This window comes from Tiliqua scincoides, chromosome 9 (assembly GCF_035046505.1).
Source record: "Tiliqua scincoides isolate rTilSci1 chromosome 9, rTilSci1.hap2, whole genome shotgun sequence".
Classification (NCBI taxonomy): domain Eukaryota; kingdom Metazoa; phylum Chordata; class Lepidosauria; order Squamata; family Scincidae; genus Tiliqua; species Tiliqua scincoides.
In genome coordinates this window covers 26,169,598-26,194,326 of record NC_089829.1, presented here as the reverse complement: position 1 = coordinate 26,194,326, position 24,729 = coordinate 26,169,598, and the positions used below count along the sequence as shown (strand labels likewise).

Sequence of the window (24,729 nt, the reverse complement as noted above, 5' to 3'; positions counted from 1 at the left end):
CAAGCGGTCTTTGCTCCAAGTCAGCTTCGCTGGGCCCAATTTCAAACAAACACAGACAGACCACCACAATCCAGAGCTCAATGTGGGACTGGCACTGCAGTGCCTTTTGAGATATTAAGCATAAATCACTTGTGGCAAGCTCAGACGCATGTGGGCGTCAAGAGACTTGCCGGTTCTGCAGGCTGGAGAATGGAGGTTGACTGAAGGGGCTTGCAAAAGACTGCAAGTCCTTCTTTCGCTTCAGGGTGGTTGGGGAAGAATGAGCAGCTCGACAACAACATTTACTTGCATGGAGTCTACAGCTCAGAAGTCTCAGAAGAACAAGTTAAGTTAGAAGCAAGTTGGTAGCATCTCAAGTGCGAACATGGTTCTCTTTTCTAAGATAAACAAGAAATCCCAATGGTGTTTGTGCCAAAGTTTGCATTGTGACACCTTAAGGCACTGTGGCATACTCACAGGGGTGCCACGGGATGTCCCTGGTGACAGCTCGTACCTATTTTCCTGGGCATCTCCATCTTGGCTTTCATGAGCTCTCGTGAGATTGGGTGCCATCATCTTGGATCTCACAAAAATTCATGAGAACCAAGATGGCAGCACCTGGCTGAGTTGGGAAGAAGAGGCTGTTGTTGTTGTTGTTGTTGAGTTGATAAGTTGTGTCCAACTCTTTGTGACCGCATGGACCACAGCACGCCTGGCCTTCCTGTCTACCACTAACTTCTGGAGTTTGTCCAAATTCATATTCATTGCCTCGGTGACACTATCTAACTATCTCATGCTCTGCCATCCCCTTCTTCTTTTGCCTTCCCCAGCACCAGGGTCTTTTCCAAAGAGTCCTCCCTTCTTATGAGATGACCAAAGTATTTAATCTTTAGCTTCAGTATCTGTCCTTCCAATAAACAGTCAGGGTTGATTTCTTGTAGGACTGGCTGATTAGATCTCCTTGCAGTCCAAGGGACTCTCAAAAGTCCCCTGAAGAGGCTTGTTCCTGAGCTGAGGGGGCACCATAACCCCGGTAAATTTGTGGCACACTCACAGGGGTGCACTGGGATGTCCCTGGTGGCCCCTCCTATCTATTCTCCTGGGTACCTCCATCTTGCATCTCACGAAATTTGGGTGCCACCATCTTGGATCTCACAAGAATTTATGAGAACCAAGATGGCAGCATCTGACTGAGCCGGGAAGAAGAGGCTAAGGCTAAACTTACCGTAACCTCGGTAAGTTTGGGAACCACTGGTGTCGGGCGTCTGACACATAGACAAATTGCACCGATGTGCTGTGTGTTTAGTGCTGATTAAGCTGCATACCAAATTTGGGAGCAGAGAGAGGGAGGGCTTCTTAAAGAAGCACAGCTGCAAAAGGGAGAACATCAAAAGTTTGCTGTCAGATGTCAGAGAGGACCACATTGAGAACGACCTCTGGTACATTCCTTCTCGAAGTGACTAGAGAAGCTGTTGCAGTCAACAGCGAGAATGAGCCGAGTTCCCATGTCAGGAGTGGGAATTTGAATGAAGCAACTGCATTCCTATGTGACAACTTCATGCAAATGGCAGTGATGGAGTTTGGCATTCTCCTTGCCTTGGCGATTTCCCTTATGTGGAAGTTCCTTTCTTCCTTATCCATTAAGTTTGATCTTGTTTCACTCAAGTCCTTCGACATTTTTCCATGTCGTTCCTAATCGGGGCTGCTTTTTGTGGTTCCTTCGGAATGAAATTCCCCCCACAGCTATGCATGTATGAATATGTTCTGGAGCATCTGATTGGAGATGATGAACTGATGCCCTCGGTTCTGCTCCGGGATTGTTCCGATAGTCCAACAGCCTTGGGCTTCCGTGCTGTTTGAATTCCATTTGGAATTCTAGATTTCAGAATGTTAGAAAGCATTTTGCACAGGTGTAAGAGTTGTACAAGAATGACATTTAAAAAAAAAATCAAATGAACACCATTCCTGGTTTTGATAAGTATAATTGCTTTCATTAAAAAAAAGGCACTTTTGCAGAACTGTGCAATGAAACTAATTAAAACAAAAATTAGGGTGCCTTTTGAAGAAGAAGAAGAAAACATTTTTTGATTAACTTGTGTATTCCTGCAAAAAGGCTTGCAAAATTCTGGAAACCTGCCCCTGGAACAATATTGGATTCTGACATTTTGAGTTTTACTCTGGTGAACATATCTGGCACCAGGGAACCTCAGAATCTGGCTTGGAATCCAGCGGAGGTGGATTCCATAAACATCCCTCCATCTGATGAAGTGATGTTTTTGACCGTCTTCCATAACTAGCCGCCATCATTCCTTCGGTTCATTTCCTAGGCTGATGCTCTGCAGGCGCTTCATGCCACCACCTTGCTGATGGGTCTGGTCAGCCCCTGGGTGGGCAGCTGCTTCCTTGAACACCATGATGGCATGAAGATGTGCTATAAATGTGACTGAACAGCTTCCCTACTGGAACCAAGAGCAAATTCCCAGAGAGTTGTCTGAAACACAGTGCAGACTCTCCGTCCCCCTCTAGGCTGCAGAATGTAAGGTGGTAGGCTGAGCTTATAATGTTCATGCTTTTTGAATTTGTAAAGCCCTTCATTTTAAGGGAGGGAGCAGGGACATTTATTACTTAGAACAGTGTTTCTCAATGATTATCCTCTGCTGTACCACTTCACATGGCCCATCTATTCAAACTACTACCGGAAGTAAGTGGTGATGACATCATTGCCAAATACTTCTGGGTTGGGAGACAAGATGTGATTTGACAAACACCAGTAAGAGGCTCAAGGTGGATGGGAGGACATTTTCAAGTGTGGAAAAGCATGTTTTGGAGCCTCCTACAGCTATCTGTTGTGTCGCATTCCTGGTCTTGCTGCTGGGTGGCAGGTGTCCAGGGATCCCGCGAGTGCCACCAGACACCACCTCAAGTATCTGTGATGGTACCCGTACCACTGGTTGACTGACCTAGAATAGTGCTTCCCAACCTTTAGGACAACTGATGCAAGAATTGGAATGATGGACCATGTGCAACCTCCCCATCCCTTGCATGCACACACACACACACACACACACACACACACACACACACACACACACACACAAACACACACACTACAAATAAATTTGTAATTAGAGAAGATTTATTTGAGATTTGTTATTTATAGAGAATATTTGTGCATTTCTGCTTTTGTTGCTGGCTGTGGCTGGTCTGTTCTCTGCCCTCTTCTGTTGGTTTGTGGGGAAGTGCTTGCTTGGCGAGACGCTGGAAGTGATAGAAGGCTATCGCATTTTCTGAGACCTTGTGGAGCACTTCTCAGGGTCTCGCAGACCAGCTGTGGTCCACGGACCACAGGTTGGGAACCAGTGACCAGTAGTGTAGCTAGAGGGGTGGGGAAAGGGTAAGTACTGTAGGCACCGTACTGTGCAGTGTAAGTAGCCCCTCCCACTCGCTGTCGGAGTCCTTCTGGGCAGTGGCGACAATGCGCAGGTGCTCACTAAACCAGACAGCATCTTCTGTGTATTGCCGTTGTTTTCTGAAATGACTCTGGTGGTGAGCGGGATGGGCCACTTAAATAGCATACCTGCAGTACTTACTACTTTGCACCCTCCCTCTAGCTACGTTACGGCCAGTGACCTAGAAGGATAAAAAGGTTTAGTATTGAGTCTATGACTTCGGTTTCCCTGCTTGGTGTTTTTTCCACGAAAGGCTCCAGTGTGGTTGCAAATTTTTTTTTTTTCCAGATGAGCTTAAAGTATCATTTGATTCCACTTTAACCTCGCTTGCCCTGACAGGCTCCTTTGTTGGGATGTCTATGATGATAGCCACGCTTGGCTTTCCTTTCCTTGTCATTCCAGCCCAGAAAGGAAGCTCGTCCTTCATTTCCTGGTTTAAGAGGTTATCTGGGTGGTGCAGAGTTCTGTTCTGAAGCTCATCTAACTTTGGCAAGACGCAGACATGAGTCTCCCTCCGAAGAGGAAAACCTTGAATCTTAGGATGGTTCCCATTTCCTGCCCATAGCTCATAAAGATACGAGCTGTTCCCCAGAGGAGGCCATTCTTTTTAAAAAAGATAACTAGAATCCTTTCTCCAATTTGATCCACGGGGAAAAGACTGAGGAAGCATTGCAATGCTTTGGCTTTAATCCTCTGGCTGTAAACCTCCAGCTGTTGTTGGGACTCCAGCAAAAGGCAGGAACTCAACAAAATCTTGCATTTTATTGTTTGACTTTTTTTTTGGTGCCAGTATTGACAGGGCTGGTCCAGCCATGACACCAACTGAGGGAATTGCTTCAGGCAGCAGATTGGTGGGTAGTACCTACCTCTATATGCTCATTCACTTCAGCAATGGCGTTGTCAGGGAGTGTGGGTCACACCAGGTGATGTGTGGGTGTGTGTGTGTGTGTGTGTGTGTGTGTGTGTGTGTGTGTGTGTGACACCACTACTGGCCAATATTTTAAAAATCTTGGTGTTTTCAAATAATATCATCATGTTATATATCATGTAATGTCATGCAGAATGCAGTGAAATAAACCACGTTGAAATTTCTCCATTGTATCAAAAGTTCTAGCCAATAAACCAGTGGGTGTGGGTCATAGTGTATCACCACACCCACTTCCCACCCACTGCTTGGAAGGAGGTCCATCACGGGGGTGACGCACTGGCACCCTGCACCAGGTGATGCAAACCCCCGTGAGGCCACTGCATTTCAGATCCCACTCCTCCCACTCTCTCAATTGGAAAAGGTGGAGGGAGTTGGAGTGGAAGTGTGAAGGCAAATGTTAGGGTAGAACATTAGAGACACTCTAGCCTACCACTCTCCCCCACACCTCATCTCCTCCTTCCTCCTCCTCCTCCTCCTCCTCCTTTTCTGATCTAGGAAGTGGAAGTAGCTGTGGTGGATAAGGAGGGAAGCATTTGGCTTGCTGCCTCAGGCTCTGCAAGGGCCTGGGCCAACCATAGGTATTGCTACTTTGTTTTTCAGTGGGAACTGAAAAGTCACTTCCAGGGGCTGATGCTTCCTGGGGAAACTGAGATTGTCAGTGGACGAACCTCAACCTGGAGTCAGGGTGGGTGGCTGGGTGTGCTCCAAAAGGAGGAATAAACAGTGTCTGGCAGGCTCTTGCAGGCTCTGGCAGGCTCACACTCAGGGTCGGCCTTAGGAGGTGTGGGGCCCAATTCTGCAAAGTCCTTGAGGGGGGCCCTCATTGCATGGTCCTTGTACCTCCCTCCACTGATTCACAATGAGCGGCAGCAAGCAGTCCAAGCCAGGTGACTACTGCTTCCAGAATGGCCCAGTCAGAAACAGTGGTGGATGGGAGCTGCTTCTGGCTTTCAGGTGAATCAGAAGCAGCAGGGGACAAGAGGATCATAAGAGCTGCTCTCGCTGACGCAGTCTCTGAATTGAGGTTCACTTCCCTGCCTGCCCAAATTGTGTTAAAGCTGGCCCTGTTCACACTACAGGGGGAGTTAGGAGGGACAGAAGCTAGGACTCCCCCACCCCTGCAAGATATTGGAAGTAGCCACCTGCATTATTTAAATATGCAGCCATCTTGTAAGGCCAAGTACCTTGCCTAGTGTCTTTATTGGGGGGTATGCAGGCAAATGCGAATTCAAAGCCACATTTCAGGATTCCTCCCAAGGAGAAGCATTTGAGAATTTTCAAGGAAAGACAGAAGTGAATTTTCCAGCAGGGGTGGGGGAGGGGGCTAGAAAAGAGAGAGATAAGGAAAGAGAGAAATAAGGGCCCAATTCTGACCCATGCACGCCGGCTCACTGCTGGCACGCACTGTTGCAAACGTGCCATAAGGTACATTTGCGAGCCTTACTGAGGGCCCAGCACTGAGCTAGCCCAGTGCAAACCCAGTGCTGGGCCTGTAGTCTGTCACCCAGAGCTGCATGTGAAGCACTGGGCAGTGGAAAGGTAAGACAGGGCAGGGAGGAGGCATTCTGGGGTGGGTGGAGGGTGGGGGGGCATGTGTGGTAGGGGATTGAGGGTGGGGGGACCAGCAGAGCTCAGCTCCACCAGATCTGGAGTCCTGGGTCGGGCCGTGTGGCTCAGCACAGGACTCATTGATTCTGCTCCGTCTAAAGAGCCACCACAGAATCAAGTAGCCTCATTGTGGGCTATTTCCCTTCCCCTGAGGAGCTGCCATCAGCTGCCTGGCATGCTCAGGATCCTATGATAGCCTTCTTTGTGCCGCAAGAGCCCCGTGCATGTGACAGCTCAGGATTGGGCTGCCCATCTTTCAAATAATACGTAAATGCAGGGAATGTGCAGAGACCAGTGCTGGGAGAAGGAGGTTCTTATGTAGACAGACAGACAGGTTCTTATGTAGACAAGGAATGCCAATGTTTTGTTTTGCTTCCCCCCCCCCCGCCCTCCAGTCCCCGAGCAGGCAGGGATGCAGTTTCCCAGTCCTGCAGTACTGATTGCCTTTGCTGGGCTGTTGGGTTGTTAAGTGATTCTGACAGCCTGAGAGGTTTCAGCCCAAGATGCAGTTATTATCTTCCACTTGGACTGAAATCTGGGAAGCCTTTCAACACGCATTCCTTCTTCCATTTCCTTCCCTCTGACTCAGGAAGAACTCCAGCGACCTGGGACCTGCCTCGCAACAGACCCAAAAATGTGACCCGCTGTCCATGTTTTTTTTTTTTTTAATCTCTTTTGTCCAGGCTGACAGCACACAAATGCTTCTGATCAGCTTTCTGAAGAACCTGCCTGCTCTTCAGATGTGTTTGCTTTTTGCATTCTTGTGCCTCTTTCCCCATTCATTGGAAAGGAGTAAGGATGACTTGGTCCATCCCATTAGCCAGACACAATTCTATAGAGAACTGTTGTGCAGTGAAGTGCATGAGATGCGGAAAACACAATGTTTGAAACGCTGCTTTGGGATGGCTTTCTATAGCCAGACCATTGATGACATTGTCATGGCCGACATCAGCCATCCATTTTGTTCCTTTAATTACCCTTGCTCAGCTAATGGAGGAGGCAACGCTTATTGCATGGATGAAGATGAATACATTAGAAGATGACAACAGCCTCCTCAATCAACACCCAGTCCAGCAATGTGGGCTGAAATGGTTTCTTTGGACTTGGAGAGGTCAACCTCTTTTATGAGCTTGGCAGAGATATCCAAAGGACTTTTATCCAGCAATGAAATCAGAGCTGGAAGTCGCCCCAAATAGCAAGCATCTCAGGGGGGAAAGGTGTCAGGAACAAGATGCTGTCACCATTGGGACCCATTAATGTGGCTGTCATGATTCCAGAAAAAGGAACATAAGAACTGAAAGCCAGAGTGATGTTGAGGCTGGAGCACTCAGACTTCAGTCACAAGACCTGGTTTGAATTCCCACTCAGCCACATACGTCAGGGTGACTCGGGGCTAGTCACTGTTTTAAATTCTGAAGTACCTCACAAGGTTATTGTGAGGATAAACTGGGAGTACCTGAGACACTGCCCTGAGCTTCTTGGAGGAAGGGTGGGATAAAAATATAATGAGGCAAACTCATGCCCACTAATTGGATTTGCTTCCCTCTCCAGTGGTGTTTTGCCATAATCATCCCACTGAAGTATATTTTTCTATCTACACAAATGTATAAGAGGGAGAGAGAAAGACTGACTGACTGACTGCTGTTGGCAATGAAAAGCAAAATCACACATTCTGCACAGAGTTGAGCCAAGCTGGAAAAATACTCAGTATATTAAAAAAAAAAAGTTTTCCAATTTTTTTTTTTTTGGGGGGGGGAACTATTAAAAATAAATTTTGAGATTTTCTTTCTTTCTTTCTTTCTTTCTTTCTTTCTTTCTTTCTTTCTTTCTTTCTTTCTTTCTTTCTTTGTCCTCTTCTTCTTTCTCTTCTTCTTCTAAACATCTTTCAGAAAAGCCTATTAAGAAAAGACTTCTAGCTAGACTCTCAAACCTGTTTGTCCCTGCAAGGAAATTGACCAAACAAGCATGCTTGTCTGAGAGATCATGAATTACGCTCCATACACACTTCTTCAGTAAAGTCTCCAGAAAGAAGTGTCTGGTCTACTGCTGATGACAGGGACATGCAGAGAAGGGCATCTGATGATGAAACAGGCTTCTGCTGAATCAGGCCATTGAACCTAGCATGGTGTTGCCTACCCACTGAGTCACAATGGGTCTCCAAGGTTTAAGACCATCCTACCTGGAGATGAGGTATTATTATTAAGAATATTTATACATGTATCACTTTTCAACAAAACATAGTTCACAAAGCAGTTTACATAGCAAAATCAATCAATCAATCAATCAATCAATGGTTCCCTGTCCCCAAAAGACTCACAATCTAGAAAACTGATGCAAAAGAAATACCAGCAACAGCCACTAGAAAAGTTGCTGTGCTGGGGTGCAGTATTCACCTCCATTTTGCTCCCACCTCCCAGAATGGCTCTGAAAGGGAAGAGGATGGGCTTCTTGCATGCTGCAGTGAGGCTCCCTGCAAAACTTAGTGCTTTGCATCCCCTCTAGCTATGCCACTGCTAGGGTGAAGCGGGGCAGTTGCTCTCCCCTTGCTAAACAGAAGTTTAAAAGGTGCCTCTTTTCCCAGTTTTCAGGAGTCAGGTATTCTGATCCCAGGCTGTATATTTTGGGAATGTGCTTGGCCTTACTGCCATAACAAAAAAAAAAAAGTAATATTCCAGGGGTGGCCAAACCATGGCTGGCGAACCACATGCAACACTTTGACATATAATGTGTGGCTCTCAGAAACATGTTGGCTGAGCTCCTTTTTGCATCACAATCAATACAAAAGGTAAATAAGAAATTTTCAATTTTATAATTATTTATAAACTGAGAGTCCACTGAATTAAAACATATTTAATGTTCATGTTTCATGTTTATGGTGAACAAACATATTTAAGAATTTAAATGCTTCTTAAATATTGTGGCTCTCAAACATCTCTTTTGCAGCTCTCAAACATCTGAAGTTTATCGTATTTAGCCCTTATGCTAAGCAAGTGTCATGAAACTGCTATTCATGAAACTGTTTTTTCATGTGGGTTCTATTTTCTCCTGCATTGCTGTTAGAGTTAGCTAGGGCTCCTGGTGTGTAAAAGCCTCATGTGAGAGTGGTTGGCCTCATTCATGAGAGGATAAAACCCTCAGAGACTGGCACCTGCTTTGCCTTCCTGGTGGATGAGACCTAAGGGAGAGTTAGCCTCACTTTGAGGTTGTGAATAAAGGAGAGGTTAATGTTATTCTGGCTAGTCAGCAAAATAGTTAGACTGAGTTATGTTTTTATTATTTCTCCTTAGTTGCTTTTCTCAACCACTTCACAAAGGGGTTTTGCCTTGGGGGAGTCCATCAGGATTGGGAGCCTCCTAGAACTGTAGTATTTTTACCTAACTGTATATCTGGGTTGAACAGAAGCCTTCCTTTTGTTAGTTTGTAACAGTTAATTGTTTTAATAAACTTTTTGGGTTCTATCCCTTTTTGACTGGGTCTCTTTGAGGTATCTGGGAGCCATTACTCTTTTCTCTTATAGGAGAGAAAGGAATTAAAGAGAACTCCTTCAATATCTTTATATTGTAAGGAAGAGGGATTTAGCCCAGGGAATCCCTCTAGTGATCCTGATTCTTGGGCTGGTAGCAGTGGGGTAGCTAACCAGGGGGCCTTCTTAGGAGGGTGTAAGGAAACAGGAGGAGGCATTGTTCTCCCTAGAATCTTGACAGCAAATTTAGCCAAATCAAACAAACCAACTTGAATTATTTTGGTACCCATCAGAAAAAGGAGCAGGTAGAAGCTGTTCACCTGGTGAACAGTTAGAAGCTCATTTGATTGCAGGGGCCCTGAAAGACCCAAAAGAGAGCAGCAATTCAAAAAAGCCCAATGAAGATAGAGAGCTCACTGAGGTATTTCACTGATGCTACACTGGGTTGTAAAAATGGACTTTTTTTGTCAGTTTCATTTATGTGTTGATGTTCTCTGGTGCAGAAAATGCAATGGGTAAAAAACCTGGGGTGGGAGGTGTCAAAAGTAAGTGCATGAAATGCTGAAGCTCTACTTCACTTCCAGGCACCGGTTTTTATTGCCACAAAAATATTGTCTCAGCTGCTTTTGCACCAAGGTGGCGAAGTGTGGCTGCTCACACCATGTGCTTTAACCACGGGAGAGCCAACAGTTCCACTCTGGCACTCGCCTCCTATTGAGAGGCCACAGCCTGCCTGGTTGACCCAATGTGGGACTTGAACCAAGTTCAGTTGTCTTGGTTCTACCTCAGAACAGAATATGAATTCACTTTCTTTTAGAGTGGAGATCCATAACCTGACCCCAAGAATGTTCAATGGAACATTTACTATTTATATAGAAAATTTGTAGGCCGCTTTTCAGTTTAAGAAAGCCCCTAAATTGGCATGTAATATTGCTTAAAAAAAAATTAAGTTCACCATGACAGAATACAAGCAACTGATGACACAAGGAAATTATTCTGCGTCTTCCTCTGTTGTTTGGTATGGGGTTGGTACATTCTACTCGAGAATATGCTGACTGGAAAGGAAGCAGTGTCACAAGTATAAATTCTGTATCACTGTTTTATTTCTAATTTTTAAACAGTGCAACAATTTGCATGTTGCCACCATTTGTGGTTCATGTGTATTTAGTTACTCCTCCTCTGTGTTACTGACAAACATGGGTAAAACACACACAAATCTGAGAATGATTGTACTTGGCAACTGCAGCAAGATTTTTTTTCCAGCAGAGCTTTAGACTGAAACAATGGTAATTACAGTGTAGCCATCAAAGCTATAGCAATCTTCTTTTTGCAGTGCTTATTCATGCAACCTGTGCACATACATCAGCGGTTCTCAATCAGTGGGTCCAGGACCCACCAGTGGGTCGTGCCCCAATTGTTGATGGTTTGTGAAACAGACAGGGCAGATTAGGCTATGTGCATGAAGGGTTAAACAAGCTGCTTCTTAGAGAGGCGAAGCACTGTTGCCCAATCACCATTATAGCCCCACCCCTTGGCATTTATAGATCAGGTAGCAGCCTCTAGGGCAGGGATGTCAGGGTTGTTTCATACAGAGGGGCCTAAGTTAGCATTCATGGTGCCTACTGAGGGCCAGAAGTGATGTCATTAAGCAGGAAGTGACATCATTAAGCAGATGATGACCAGAAATAAGCACTTTGTTCTCACATAAAAACTCATTAGCTGCAAATGACAGAAGAGAAAATGTGAAAATCTTGTTTATATTTTCAAGATATGACAGAGCTCAATTATCAAGCTGGGAGAGCTCAGTTATAAAAAGGGCCAAATAAACTGTTTCTGGTGGACACCATTGGCCCATGGTTCTTTTGTTTGACACCCCTGTGCTAGGGCCTCTAAAAGTTTTGGGAACCACTGGCATATAAAATTTGGAGGGGCAAAAAGATGCACAAGGAACCAGAATCTATGCCAAATAGTACACAATCCAATTCTACAATTTAGTTTTGAAATTCTCCTAGTTGACCTGAATTTGGGAAGAGTGAAATGACCAGGACAAAGAGAACCTGAAGAACCATAAAGGAAGACATTGTGTGGACCAGCCAATCTCAACCTTCCTTTTGTTTTTATGTACAACTTATGAGAGGTGATTTGTAAGGAGTTTTAAGGCATTTCACATCCTTTATCTAAAGCATTAATTAAAAAAAAAAATTCTTTCCTGTGTCTTCTCTGGGGAAAATCAGGTCATTTCCTCCACCTCCCTGTTCCTATCTGAATGGCAATCCATATGGCCAGTTGACCTCTAGGACATTTATGACCAGGAGCTGATTTACATGAAGCATCTGACTTCTTTGGCAGCAGGGGGGGGGGGAGTTTTGCAGGCTTTTTCCCTAGCAAAATGACACAGCTTGACTTGGGACATTAAGGGAATCTGGCTGTTGGGATGGGAAGACAGCCACACGGGCTATTTCAAAGGGAAGTCACAATCAAATCTTTTGCTCTGGTTTCAGACTTCCTGTTCCTGGTCGACTTATCACGGTGTGGCTTCTGCCTGACTTGGGCTTCCTCTTGGGCCAGCACAGAAAGCCCCTTCATCCGGTATAATTTTTCCCTCATCCTGGGGCTAAGACGAAATGGATATCTCAGGGGGCAGCAGTTCAAAAACTCATGAGCTCTGGTTGCTTCTGCTTTCAGTGCTGTGTGGAACAGGGATGCCCATTTTAAGATGGAGAAGCGTCACCAGGTCCGGTTTTAAGCCAATTGGACCATTCACTCCCAATTGGACCCTGCACCTAAGGGGCCTCCACGCTAGGATAATCTATCCTAGACATGTCAAAGACACATACAAATTCTCTAGTCTTGTTTACTTGTAGACTGGCATGCATACAGTTTTATATTAAAATGTGCTTAGATCCATTTGGTCCATGAACTCACATGCACTTTTCAAGTTCACATTTTGATGGCTTTCCATTCTATGGTAGAGATATAAAACATATAGTAAATTTTATTTGTATATAAAACTTGGGACCCTGCAAAAAAAAAAAAATGTTACTCATTGGGCCCTGCAGCTCCTAAGGCCAGCCCTGGGCATCACTGTGAGGTGAACTGTGGGGAATAGTGACTTCTGGGGAATATGCTATGGGGAATAGTGACTTCTGAGTGCCCTGCTCTGGGCCAGGATATCTTAGAGATCACCTACTTCCGTACAATCCGGCTTGTCCTCTTAGGTCATCAGAGAAGGCCTTTTTACAAGTGCCGCCGCCTAAGGAGGTACGTGGGGCGGCGGCAAGAAATAGGGCCTTCTCAGTAGTGGCACCAACGTTATAGAACTCCCTTTCCCTTGACTTAAGAATGGCTCCCTCTCTTGAGACTTTTCGGCAAGGCCTGAAGACCTTTTTGTTTAAACAAGCCTTCTGAGTTCATGGCCTTTTTAACATCTTTTCTATATCTTTTAGTATTTTTACAGGCCTGATTCCTCTATGACTTGCTGCATTTTGCTCTTTTTATCTGACTTTTTATCTGACTACTGTTTTTATGGTATCTGTTAACGTGTTTTAATACGTTTTTATTCGCTGTTAAATTATGTTTTTAATCTGTTTTTAACATGTTGTAAGCTGCCCTGGGTCCCTTTTGGGGAGAAGGGCGGGATATAAATAATAATAATTATTATTATTCTGAATGCACTGATATCTTGTTAGGCTGGAACCACCACTTAACTGTTTAAAAAAAATATTTTCAGACTTTTGATCCATGTAGGTGAGTTTTTTGTATGTTTTCCAGGTTATCAAAAAGGGGTTCTCCCCAGCCGTACCTGGAGATCTCTAGCATCTGGGACTTTCTATGTGCAGTGCATGAGATCCACCACTGAGCAATGATTTTCAGGATCCCACCATGAATCAATGACCTTCCAACTCAGCTGCTTCCCCTTTCATCCTATAGGGCAACAATTTTTATTATTTAAAAAAAATTATATCCCGTCTTTCCCATGCCGAAGCAAATGCCCAAAGCGGCTTACAAAGCTGCATGATAAAATGTACAATGTATCACAACAATAAGCAAAACAACTAAAATCATTAAAGTAGAACAAGACAGGAAACCCCAAAACATGCACCATAGACCCATTAGGAAGTGGTAACAATTTGGTCCAGAAAGAAGCAGTCAAGTCACAGTATTTCAGAGGCGCAGATGGCAAACACCCACCCATCAACCAAATGCTAGATGAAACAGTATGTTTTGCGCCCTCACCCAAAAACCACAAGGAAGGGAATAGTTCTGAATTCTCCCGGAAACTAATTCCTTCCATTGTGGAGCCACTGCAGAAAAGGCTCATCCCTGCGCCACTTTCCCTCTAACTTGGGACAGAGGTGAAACTTGAAGGAGGGCCCAATCATGTTTTCTTCTTCTTAAAATGTGATGTTGAGCTTCACGATGTGGGCAGACCACACCACAACTGTCCCCTTGCTGCACACACATCAGTGGGATTCCTCCTTCACACTCCTGACATAAAAACTTGGATGTCTCGCAAGGAAAATGGTGAAGGAAAAGTCACCCCCAAGATTTATCTCCCGCCAAGGAGCCAAAATTACGTTTGCTCAGAGTTCAAAAGATGGCAGAAAAATATTTGAAGCCATTTCTCCTATAAATAACAGCAGTCAATCTGCGCAAATTAATGTGTCAACTTCTCTTGGTCTGGGCTAGCTCAACACCCTTTCATCCCTCTGTTCGTGGCTGGTGACCCTAAAAAATGTTTTCACTCCATATTTTCCCTCCTGACGGCTTTTGCAGGAAAAGCAATTACATTATTAAAACTTTAATTGCTTTCCTGTATATAATTTCCAACTGCAAAAAGGTCTATCGGAGTCCGAGGAAGAAAGACAAGCTTCCAACACGCAAGCACATCAGCTTCATGTCCAGCAGATCCACCCCCACTGCAAAGGAAACAGTCCATTCCTGTGCATGGGATACACAAGTCCATTTAAATGTTTGTCCACTGGTATCTTTTAATTGATTTTTATTTCATTTTTGTTTAAAGACTAGCTAAAGGGCAAGGTTTGCATTTAATGTCCACTGATAGAAAAAAAAAACCCAGTATATTGGGTCATTAGGCTTTTCACTTCATGGATCATTCTCCCTTTAGTTTAAAGAATCAGATTTTTTGAGCAAAAAAGGAAATATTACTAGGGTCATAGACATTGATTCTAGAATAGTGGTTTTCAACTGGTGGTATGTGTACTTGAGGTGTTGGCGAGTGGTACACATGGCAAACATCTGCCACCTGGTAGTGAGATCGCACCTGGACACTATAAAGGAAGCTTGGCTTAGTGAGCAGAACACCAGCACATGGTTTTTGCGAGCTTGAAAAAAGCCCACACGCTCGCCCTGAGTCTCTTATCACTGTTTGTAGTGTTGCATCTGGCTTCCCAACCTGGAAGCCAGATGACTGGCAATGACATCATCATCAGTTACGTTTGATGGTACTTAATTAGATCTTGAGAAATGGTGTTCCAGGGGACAAATGTCCTGTTATCTTAAGACTTCCGGACCAAGAAAGGGGTTACACAGACACAAATTAACTGAGGTACAACACAGTGAATAATTCTAATATTCAGATTGTGTATGTCTGATAGATATGTCTGTAATGAAGCTCCCATAATCACTTTTCATTGGATGACCCTGATTCTCAGGAGGACAACAATGACTGCCTTTTCAAATTTCGAGATTGGGTATATAGATATTCAGGGCACAAGTTTAACCAGGTCTACTCAGAAGTAAGTCCTATTTTGTTCAATGGGGCTTACTCTCAGGAAAGTGTGGTTAGGATTGCAGCCTCAATTATGTAACACTTGTCATTAGACAGAAAGGCTATCTTTTAACGTTTTCTCCACTTTGCTGGGAATATGAGACATTTCCAATTATCATAATCCCTTCAAGTCAAAAGGGCTTCAAATGCCAAACGAGTTCAAGACCCATCAATATTGTGGAAGATTTAAAAGGCACATCAATGCTGTGATTCTAACAAGCACTGTAGCTTTGGCTGCATGTAACTCACAGGATGCAAAAGGACACCTTGTTAGTTTCATCCTGAAAGACCATCTATCTGCTTTGGCTTTTAATGCAAACTGGATGGCAACAATTATCCTTATGTTCCTTTTCATTCAAATCTGAGGAAATAGAGACAATGGCCGCAATCTTAACCAATTTTCTAGCACTGACCTAAGGGCAATACAATTCTGAGGTAAGGGAACAAACATTTCCTTACCTTGAGGAGGCCTCCATGACTGCACCCCAACTGCAGGATGCAGCACATGCCCCACTGGCACAGCTATACCAGTGCTGGAAAGTTGGTTAGGATTGCACCCAATGCCTCTCTTGGTGACTTGTCTGGCTGAGTGCTGTTCAAAAGTCTTGTGTCATTCACTTTTTCCTTATCATCAGGTCTCACAGAATAATTGCAAAAATATATTTTAATCTGCAATGAAAATTGTGGCTGATGTGTAGAAGGAAAAAAAAAATCAAAGTGTGGTATTTGCTTACATTTTAGAAGCGTCTATGCCTATCACCTCACTAGTGGGGAAAAATTGAGTTCATTTTTATATCGGTCAGCCATTTTGCAGAAGTTTTTTTGGAAAGGACTTCTGGGAATGGTGCGAAAGGGATGCCAGTTTCTATCTGGAGAAATTGGGAAAAGAGCTAAGCAGCAGGAATGCTGAACACAGGTCCATCTGTCCTCCATGCTGCAGATACATGCATGCATGCATGCATGCTCCAGCCCAGCAGCCAACAGATTTCCAACCTTTTAAAAAATTCCGCCAATGGAGCTCAGGGCCAGCTTTTGGATAATTGAGGCAATTTTGTCCAATTGGTCCTCACACATACTGGGGGCCCTGCGCTGCCCTTACTTTCACTGCTGCTTGCAATTGGCCTGAAATTGGGTCGCTTCGGAAGAAGCTGCCACTTACTGCTTCTTCCAATGGGCACAAAATTGGGTCATTTCAGAAAGTAGCTCCTGCCCACTGCTGTTTCCAATTAACCCGAAATTGGTGCCATGCAGGTGGTAGCATGCACGCCTCGCTCTTTCCTCGCTCTTGCAGCTCCCAGCACCAACCTCTGCAGCGGGGTGCTGCGGACAGGGCAGTGATGGGCAAGATTCAGGGAGCGCTGCAGCTTGGGCACACACTGTACCACTAAAGGTACAGGAGTTCTATTCACCTGAACAGAAGTAACGGATATTTTTTTTCTTGCTCTGGCTCCATTCAAGCTAAAAGCTATACTTACCCCATGGAGCAAGTATAAAATGCATCATGTAAGTTCTATTAGCTCATGTTTTAATTTAGACAACTCTTTAAAAAAAAAAAAAAAGCAAGCTTAACAAACCAAGCAGAACTAATGAAAAGAGTACACCTATTCGTATCTACAGAACCACAAGTATACAGACGCCAGGAATTAAACCAGTGAAGAACTGCAAACTCCATTTGGTGCCAGAAAATTAAGGAATAAAAACAAAAATGACACAGACCCAACAGAAAACGTCTGATCAAATGAGCTATGATCCGAATTGACAAGGGAAGCAGAATGCAAGGCATCCGGGAGCACAGCCTGAGTGGCTCCTAGAGTCTCATGCGTTGGCCTAGCATCCCACCCTACCCATCAGGTGCGCTGAACTCCCCCATCCATGGCACCAGTCAGGAGCTCTGGGCTCTCTCATCCATGGTAGCCATCATGGCCAATAGCCATTCATAGACTTGACCTCTCCATGAATAATTCTCATTCCTGTTTAGAGCCATTTCAGCTAAGAGCCATTACCGCATCTGGATGCAGGAGATTCAATCCCTGAATGATGTATTGTATGAAAGTCCTTTCTTTTATTCATCCTAAATCTCCTGCCATAGTGTCATCCCAGATTCTACTATCGTGAGAGGAAAAAACAAAACAAAACAACACTCTCCTCCTCCATTCTCTCCACACCACACCCCATTTAATCATCTTTTTTCTCCCCCTAAAAAGCCTCAAATCTTTTAACCTTTCCTTACAGAGAAGGTGCTCCAAGAAGAACCTGGTAAATGTGGACACTCTTTTTGAACCATTGCAATATCCTTGCTGAGATGGGGCAACCAGAACCACTCACAGCATTCCAATGTAAACATCCCAGAAGCACTTGGTTGGCCACTGTTGAAAACAGAATACTGGGTTAGAATGTCAGAGGCTGCCTTACACCGAGTCAAACTATTGGTTCATCTAACTGGCCAGCAGCATCTCACCAGACAGGAATCATTCTGTCTGGTACTCAGCGATACCAAGGTCAATTCAGCATGTGCTTTCTACCACTGAGCAATGATGGCTTCTTACTCTCCTTGGTCTGAATCCTTGGTCTGATCCAGCAAGGTTTTTCTCATAGTCTCATAACCACTAGCAGATCACAGTCAACTTTCTGCCAACCCCAGTTCTGCCTAGAGAGGGTTGTATACACAGGTTGCTTACTCTTCCTTTCTTCAAGGCAATGGCATTTAGCAGCAGGACGAAACCTCATACCACACTGGGCAGATGTTGGGTGGAAAAATGATTCACAATAGGAAATGAGTTGGAAGAGATCAGAAAAGAGGAAGTTGCTTGGACGATGGCGCTTTCGGGTCTTGGGCTCATATTTCAAAGTTCCCCCTGCTTTGAAATTATTAGACCACCAAAAAAGTGACAGCCTGCCAAAAATGACTGTAAAAGGTAATAATTGTTAATAACTTGGCATCTGCGTGCTCATTTGAGCAGCATGGGTTTGGCATCCCGAAAAGACAACATTGTAAGCAAATAAAAGAGCAAAATGCCTGGCGCGCAATATTGTTAACCACATCAGAACTAAATATTAAATTGGAGGTTGCAATGCAAGTTTACACTATAAATAAGGATCACTGCAGCTGCTTAAAAAAAAAAAAATCCCATGAGTCAGTCCCCCAAATTGTTACTTATAAAAAGGAGCTTTGGACTGGGCTGGAGTGAATCCTTAACCTTACTTTAAACTTATTTTCTGTTTTATTCCGAAATTTAATTATGAGTCAAAACAAGCTTCAATTTGGGATTCAGATTGCCGGATATTTAAAGATCCACTGCACTTTGTGTTTGCATATGCTTTTCCCCCTGCTGTAGGATATTCCAGCCTTTTGGGAGGATGTGTAAGATCTTCATCGATTACTTCATGAAATGAAGGAGGTTCTTTCACTTTCTGCTCTTGCAGTTCCTTTTCTGTCCTTCTTCCTAGTCAAGATTCTGCTAAACAACAAGCTTCAGCTGAACTAGAGGTATGAGCATATTAAGGGCGTAATTCTGAGAGCCCCTTTGGCCAGTACAAGTCCCTTGTGCTGGCAGAAGAGTGTCACAAAAGTGCTATAAACCACTTTTGGGGAAGATAGTCCCAGGGAGAGGTGAGTCCCAGTGTTACCAAAAAGGCTGTTTTGTTTAGGGGAATTATTACACTGCCCTTATTGGAACATTAGGGTCATAGGTTGGATAACAAGATGGCGTAATGCAGAGAAATTCCCTTTTGCTTAAAGAGGAGACTGAGAGAAAGATAACTTTTATTAAAAGATTATAGTTTTATTACAAAAGCACAAAGGTAAACATAACGCACATGAAGAAATGATAAGTGTATGTTTCTTGGTCCTAGTACTTGAATCTAGTGTACCTAGCTTTCATGGTGGTTGCATGTAAAGAGTATTTGGTGCAACCGAGGAAATTAGAAAAAGGAAAGGTTGTAGGGAAGGATTTTAGGGGTCCCTGGTTTTAGGGGTCTGCTAACTAAAGATGGGGAGAGAAGGGGAGAGAAGAAAACGGGGGAGAAGGAAAAGAGTTTCAGGTGCAAGATAGTTACCTGTCCTGTAGAGCAGTTGGAGGGGTGGGGGAGAGTCCTGTGAAGAGGACCCTCTGACACAACACAGATGTGTTGGTCCTTGGAGGGGGAGCCAGAGAGAGAACATGTGGGAGGAAGTCCTCTCTTAAAAGGGTTTTCAGACTGTGCTGAGCTGGATGGTAGCTTGCTTACTACCACACAGCAGGGTACTTGGAGTATGTAAAACATTGAAATGATCAGGATATTATCAGCAAAATTCAATGGGGTCAAATGGGGGAACTTTCTAGCTGGGGGAACTTAAACAATACAATAAATAAGGCAGTTCAAGTTTGCATAAACAGTGATTAGATTAGGAGACCCTTTTGCATACAGTTCTTAAACAGTGATTGGGTTAAAACAATACAATGAATACAGTTAAGATGCCAGACTTCCTCCCATAATGTGTGACCATAGGGAGGTGGTGGATGTGTAACTATGAGCTTGTGACTTGACCAGAGTTTTGGAAATGGGGCCTGTGTGAGAAGTTTGGCCTGCATGATATTTTAGTCCATAGTAACATAACCAGATATAGAGAAAATCACAACTAAAAGGCAAAAGGGGATTTTCACGTAACACCAGTCCAGGTGAGTTTGCATCAGCCAAGCTTGGCTGGCACAAGAGTCGTGGGGGGGGCATGGGGAGAGCAGGGAGGAGGTGGAAGTGAGGCGTTTTGGGGCAAGGGGAAGATGGGGGCAGGTGTTCCTGTGGGCAGGCAGGCGGGGAGTGGGAGGCTTGGTCAGTTATGCCGGATCCTAGCCCCATTCCAGGGCAGCCCAGGGCAGTCCCAGGCCGATAGGATTTGCACCACCCCTTTACCCATCGGGGTGGCTCTCCCTGGGGTAACAGTGCCACAGTTACTTACCTGGCCATCTGGAGGCTGCATTTATGCCTCCGAATAGATGCAACTGGAAGTCACCTTCTGGTCACATGCAGGAGGTGTTCTGAGGCCCTCCAGCTGCAGGATCGGCACCACAGATACTCAAATCCATAGGTGCCAAGCCCGTGGATAAGGAGGGTCCACTGTATTTGCTTCATTTACATAGATGGAGGTTGAACATTGGGAAGGGATCAAATTGGAAGGCACTCCTGCAAACCACAAACAGATTGCAGCTTCAGCTAGCAGTTCTGTAGCCCAAAAGATGCCTTGGCCCTGGGCTGGCCTGTGTATCCACCTTCCAAGTAAATGGGAACAAAACGAATGCATCTCATTTACTTCCATTTGTTTTGCACTGAAAATGATGGAACCAGAATGAAGATAAAATGAAAATGAAACTTATGAACATGAAGCCAAATGTAAATGAACTCTCTCTCTCCCCCCCCTTTTGCACACCCCGTACACTTCGCACCGTCTTAATAACACATTAATGAGTTCTTTCTTTTGAAAACGGTAGTAAAGCTGATGGACTTTTGTGACCACAGATTGGGAGGTGGAACTGGGATGTCCCAGCCAAGAAAGTCTTGTCTTTCAAAGGAATCTTGCACACATGCGGAAAAGGATACGTTTCTGCTTTCAGTACAAATAGGAGAACGGGCCTTGTGCTCTGGCTTGTGTTTTTCTAAGTGGAGCATGCTAAACTGTTTTTCCAAGACTTGCCAACCAGTGCTAAAACATAATGCCATTAAATTGGAGGTCCTACTGGGAAAAGTAAGGCAAACTTCATTAATGCGAAACAGGGTTTCCTCTTTCTCCCCAGCTCTGTTTGCTACACAGATCCTTTGGCTTGTACAGGACTTGCTTAGTCAACAAAGTGGCAGGATCTGGAATGGAAAAGGTTGATCCGACGCAGTGAAGACCAGGAAAAGAGCAAGCAAAGAAGTCACAAGTGTGTTTGTCTGTGCGGAGGGGATTGCAAGGCAAAGGAAACAAATGGATTTTCCTCCCTTAAATAGCATATCTTAATTTCACCGATTTCTCCTGATGTTTCAGTAGTTTTTCAGTGAAATCTAATCAAGGAACCTGACCCTTACAGAAGCTACTTGCATATAGCAGGACTGTGTTTGTACTGTTTCAGCTAAGTCGGGGAGGGGAGACATGGAAGCCCCCCTTCCTGAGCACTTCTTATTATGTGCTCAGAGTCAGTGCTTAGATTCCAGGGAGAGGGGGAGGGAGCAGAGAGGATCAAGCCCTTTTACCTTTTATGCTTGCCCCTGTGGATGCTGTTTTCAGAAGGCGAGGGGGGGCACAATTTTGCTCCAACAGCAGGGAGTCAAGCTCAGTAGCACTGCAAGGTTTGGGAGAGTCCTGGAGATAAAAGCACTGCAGGTACCCTGAATAGTGCTCCCCACATGCTTTCTAAAGTGCATGCATGCCCCAGTTGTCTTGTGACAGTGGCCAGAATGGTCTGCGCTGCAGACACAAAAGTGTTCATAACATCACCGGCAGCTACAGCAACAGTTGCCCATCCACCCACCCACCCACCCACCCATCCATTCCTCCCCCCCCCCGAAGGGTACTCAAGGTGGCTAACAATTAAAATACATAAAATGCATGAACTATAGAATACAATTAAAACTTTAAACCATAATATAGGCATTAAAAACCAGTCGGTGACAAGCAGGAGCAATAAAAATAATCACTTAAAACATTAGATAAATTACTAAAAAGCAGCCACCCTACAAAACCCCAAAGGCTTTCCAGGATAAAAATGACTTAAAGCCTTGTCAGAAGATTAACAATGAGGTAGCTGTTCTTAGCTCAAAGAGAGGGAATCCCACAGTACAGATACCAACACCAAAAAGGCCCTATTTCTGGCCACCATCCCCCAAACCTCTCTTAATGGCCACACAACCAAAAGGGCCCTCTCAGATGATCGTACAGACCAGATTGCACAGAAGAAGATGGTCTCTCAAATACACTGGTCCCAAGTTGTAAAGGGCTTCAAAGGTCAAAACCAGCGAATTGGGCCCAGAAATGAATGGGCAGCCAGTGCAGCCGCTAAAGCACAGTGTAACAGAGTCAAACTGCCTGGCCTCCAACAACTGCACAAGTTACCACGTTCTGCACTAACTGCAACTTCCAGACCGCCTTCAAGGACAGCACCATGTAGAGTGTGTTACAGTAACCTAACCTTGATGTCATCAAGGTATGAACCAGCATGGCCAGATTCATCCGAAGCAGGTACTGCCGCAGCTAGCGCACCAGCTGAAACTGAGCAAACCCACTCCTGGTTGCAGCCAACACCTGGGTATCCAGGAGCAACTTTGGTTGGCAACCTTCAGTCTTGAAAGACTATGGTATAAGCCTACAGCACCCGGTATTCCCAAGTGGTCTCCCATCCAAGTACTAACCAGGCCTGACCCTGCTTAGCTTCCAAGTTCAGATGAGATCAGGCATGTGCAGGGTAACAGTTGCTGAGTCCAGGATAACCCCCAAGCTGCAAACCTGCTCTTTCAGGGGGGAGTGAAACCCCATTCAGAGCAGGATGATAGTATTTAGGTGCCGGGATGCCTGGGACTGTGGTGCCATGATGTCATGAGACATTGCAGCATCATGACACAACTTCTGGGCTCACTCCCAGGGTGGCTTGGCCGTCTTCCTGCCACCCCACTCCGGATTCTCCTTTGGAGGCTGACCTCCAAAGTGGTGCAATGGTGGGATCACAAAGACGCTGAAACAAGAGGCAGTGGTGTGGGGTTACTTGGCAGTCCCCTTTCTCCTTCTCCAGTGCTCTCTTTGCTGGCCTCCAAGGAAGAAGCTGGAATGGCATGGCAGTGAGATCCCACTTGAAGGGGGCACCGAAACATGAGGTAGTGGTGGCAGCTTCACGACCTGGTTGGTTGCCTCCCGTTCATCCTGCTCAGTGGTGACCCCCTTCAAGTGGTGCCCAGGTCATGTATCCATAGTTGCCATACCCTAGATATGCCATGGTACAGTAGTGATGGTGGAAAGGAACTCTTGCCTGTTTTCCCAACAGTGTTGCAGGACAGGTCACCTGAAAATTATCAAACCATTAGGCCACTGGGAGAAGAAGATAGCCTCCCTAGGCAGGAACCTGCCACAATTGTAGAACACATACACACACACAGAGGGGTCTTTCGTCTGTCTGCTGCCTCCTTCTTCCCCAATCACCTAGCATTCTAAGGCTGCAATCTTATCCACACTTACCTGAGAATAAACCCTGTGAGCCACCACTCAAAGGGTGGGACTTACTTCGGAGTAGACATGGATAGGATTGGGCTGTTGATTACAGAAATCATTTTGCTCAGAATATATCTGATTTCTGTTTTTTTCTGGCTAAATGATTTTTCAACTCACAATGTATCTCTGACTCTGTTTAACATTGTAAAATTTTAGTTTTAAACTTTGCTCCTGTGCCATTTTTCAATGACAATTGCCCCCAAGCTACTATTCGCCCCAAAGAAGGGTTATTCCTCCTCTCCTGAAGGGCAGCTAGGGCCTGAAGTATGGGAAGAACCATTCTGTTCATCAGGTAAGAGCAGAAAGTTAGGCTCTCTGGATTTATACTAAACCAGGCCAATCTGAAGTTTCTGTACTGCCTGCCAATCATAGGGCCTGATGTTGAACTCCCCTATTCCCTTCTGTGCCTTAAGAAGGGTTGAATTCCCAATCCCAAAGAGGTCAATAGGCTAGGTTCCATCCTGGGACATCCTCTTTAAGTTCTGGAAATTAACACAGACCACAGAGCTAATAGCAATTATGTGATGAATTTTTGCCTACGAAAATTATAAGCACGAAAGAAGGGTTGAATGGGGCAAAACAAGCCTTGTGGGGCTGTTTGTAACCACTGCCTTCTGCTGCTACAGACCCACTTCTTCATGATATGAATCCGGGCAATCAGTAGTCACATCATGTATGTCAGGCATGTCCAACGTCCAACAGGTTGTGATCTACTTTTTCTAGTCAAAAGTGCCGGTGATCTACCACCATGAAAATTAAGTTTCAAATTAGTTTCAAATTAAATTTTAACCCAATAAAGTTGGAGGATTCCCCCCCCCCCATTTTTAATGAACCTTCTGTCATTTACTTGGATGGGATCAGCTGTTAAGCAAATTAAGCAAATTAAAAACAAAACAGAGAGACGAAGATCCAGTAAGAACTGTGAGGGGAAATGGAAAGTACATTTTTTCTTAAAGTTTTATTGAGTGATAACTTTCTTTAACTGTCTTAATAACTTTATTTAACTTTTATTGAAAAATTTGTGCTAAATTTAGGTCGAGTATTGATCCAGGCTGATCTTGCACAATCTTTAATATTTCGCTCTTGCTCATTAGTGAGACTTCTGAGCCTGCATTTCATCCACCAGCTTTTTGAAGTTGGGTGAATATTGCGTGAGGGCCAGGCTCAGGGAATCCTGGAGATGTTCATCTGTCATGTTGGAACGTTGTGTACTCTTTGTCATTTTCAGATGGGAAAACGCAGATTCACACAAATAAGTTGAACCGAAACAGGTGTGTACAGCTTCACTGCATCTTCTCA

The 24,729-nt window shown here is 44.6% G+C and overlaps 1 pseudogene; it reads right to left on the bottom strand.

Moving 5' to 3' along the window:
* Nucleotides 1-22,531: 22,531 nt before the first annotated feature.
* On the bottom strand, nt 22,532-22,648 carry LOC136660792 (5S ribosomal RNA; annotated as a pseudogene).
* Nucleotides 22,649-24,729: the final 2,081 nt, after the last annotated feature.